This window comes from Ictidomys tridecemlineatus, chromosome 7, assembly GCF_052094955.1.
Source record: "Ictidomys tridecemlineatus isolate mIctTri1 chromosome 7, mIctTri1.hap1, whole genome shotgun sequence".
In the NCBI taxonomy this organism is placed as follows: domain Eukaryota; kingdom Metazoa; phylum Chordata; class Mammalia; order Rodentia; family Sciuridae; genus Ictidomys; species Ictidomys tridecemlineatus.
Window position 1 is genome coordinate 128,026,017 of NC_135483.1, and position 2,730 is coordinate 128,028,746.

Genomic DNA, 2,730 nt, shown 5'->3' on the forward strand with positions numbered 1-2,730 from the left:
TCTCTATAAAATTTTGGTCCACTTTTTTTTCCTTTACTTCTGCAATTCAAGATTGAACATTTACTCAAGTAAAAGCAGAATCATACATCGAACTAAATATTCACATCATGAAATTAATAGGATTTAATTGAATCAGGTTTGCTTTTTAGTATTTTTCAGGAACGATAACTCCTTTTTCTTACATGTTATTTTCCCTGTACTTCCATTTATTTGAGTGATGATCTAATGAATGTCTCTTCTCTCACATTCAGCAATGAGTGTACATAAGTGTAATTTGCAGCATCAGTAACTAGATTCATTATCTAATATTTATGTCAGATCCCTTTCTGCTATGGTGTTCCCACAGTCACCTCAGATATTTTAGTCACATGTACACTTTCCAATGTCAATTGTAAAAATCAAGATGTTAATTTAAAGAAATGATGAGAACAACACTGTGCCCACTTGTAGTCATGCTGTTGTGAGAGGACTCGGACAGTTACTGCTTCAATCTCAGCACCCTCCTTTGGGTAAAGCAGCAGCACGATAAGCAGCCCTAGCAGGAAAATTACTCTCGAAATACTATTTGTAGATCCTATTGACAGTATTGAAATCATTTATGTTAGCCAGCAAAACAGTGGCTTTGACCACATTAGTGAACTCACAGACTGCAGCTTTCAGAATTTTACCTATCTTTGTAAGAACTTGTTTAGCTTTTGCTGCTACCTCTCCTGGCACAAGGTGTTCTGCTTGAAGAGTCGATGCCTGTCTGTCCAGAGATGTAAATGATCCTGTTGACTAACACTTTTGACTGTAGGGACCAGTGGACCCTGGGGCTTTTGTGATGCTGAAAACCTTTTTGATCAGGTAAGACATGGCTAGACTTTCTTTCTGGAGAGGCCAGTTGGGGGTGGGCTCTCTGGGTATTATGCTCAACTATTTTTTTAAAAAGATTTTTTCTCTCCTCTCTTCTCCTTCTTCTTCTTAGGCCCTACATCTACATGAGTAGTAGGCTGTTTGAGGTTGTTCTGAAGCTCACTGTTTGTTTTTTTGTGAGTTCTTTTTCTCTGTTTCATTTTGAAAAGTTTCTATTGATGTGTCTTCAAATTCACTAATGCTTTCTTCCACAATATCTAATCTAATGTTAATCCCATTTAGTGTATTTTTCATCTCATGTACCATGTTGCACTTTTCAACCTTAGAAGTTTGATTCGAATCTTTTTTATATCACCATCTATGTCTTTCCCTACCATACGTAAATTTCTTCTACTTTCAACACATTATAATTATAATACCTGTTTTAATGATCATGATTCTATTATCTGTGTCATTATGAGTCAATTTTAGTTGATTTTCTTCACCTTTTTAGGTTATATTTTTGTATTTCTGGTAATTTTTTTTGAATGCCAATAGTTATGAACTTTACATTTTTAGGTGCTGCATATGCTTTAATTTCTTTGCATGTACTTAATATTTGTTCTAGAATATAGTTAATTTCCTTGGAAACATTTGATTGTTTCAAGCCCTGTTTTAAGTTTTATTATGCAGGTTAAGAAAGTCTAGGTCTGATTTTTTCCCCTATTACTAACATACTATATTTCTGAGTACTCTCCTGGTTCCCCTGTATTATTACAAATATTTCTGAATCTCTGTGAGCTCTGAAGATTGTTCCACCCACTCCTTTTGAGTGGTTGAATAGAAAAATAACAAACTCATTTTCTCCTGTATTCTCACATCACTTATGGTATCTGATACCAAGGCAAGCAGTTAGTTCTGTAGTGGACACTTGCTGGATGCCTTCCAATTTAATCTTGAAAATATCTACACGAGATAGTGTCAGATCCCACAGGTTGAGGGTTCATTCTCATAGGACTTCTCCCCACTTTCAGCATCAACCACAAGCTCCAGATTGCTTCACCTGTGCTTCTGAAGGACTGGCTATGATTCAGGGTTCCCATAACCCCCACCTTGGGTTCAATTAATTTGCTAAAGAAGCTCATAAAACTCAGGGAAACACACTTACCAGTTTATTGGAAAAGATACTGCAAAGCATACAAGTAAAGAAATGCTAGGCCAAGCGATATAGAGAGAGGCAAGGGGTTCCCAAGCCCTCTCTCGGGTGCCCCCACCCTCTAGGAACCTCCATGTGTCCAGCAATTCAGAAGATCTCTGAACGCTGTTCTTTTGGACTTTTATGGAAGCTTCATCACACAGGTATGAGTGACTAAACCACTGATCATTGGTGATCCACTCAACCTTCATCCACTCTCGTCTTCCCAGAGGGTGGGGGTGGGTGAGAGCCAAAAGCCCCAACTCACTAATTCAGCCTTGGTCTTGACCAGTCCCTATCCTGAAGTTACCTGGGAGATGCCAGTCATTTGTCAGTTACCATTTATCACTTTGAAGATTCCAAAAGACAAGAATGAAAACCAAATAAATTTGTATTTCACAATATCACAGTGATTCTTTTCCCAGCCTTGGGTAGTTTTTTTTTTTTTTTTTTCCGGATGCATGTGCTGATCACTGCTCAGCTGAAGAATCTCTGTAAGTAAGCCTCAATATACTTACAGGATTTAAAAAATTAACAGTGACAGAAACCCAACTTAAATTAGATTAAGGTTTTTTTTTTTTTTAAAGGTATTTGTTGACTCACAAGATTAAAATCCTAGGACAGAACTGACTTCAGAGGTAGTGGAAGCAGGAGCAAATGAGGTCATCTCTCTTGTTCCTTTTCCATCTATCTCTTGTCTC

The 2,730-nt window shown here is 37.4% G+C and overlaps 1 pseudogene; it reads right to left on the minus strand.

Moving 5' to 3' along the window:
- Nucleotides 1-398: 398 nt before the first annotated feature.
- On the minus strand, nucleotides 399-855 carry LOC101966649 (2-iminobutanoate/2-iminopropanoate deaminase pseudogene; annotated as a pseudogene).
- Between the last annotated feature and the right edge of the window lie 1,875 nt (nucleotides 856-2,730).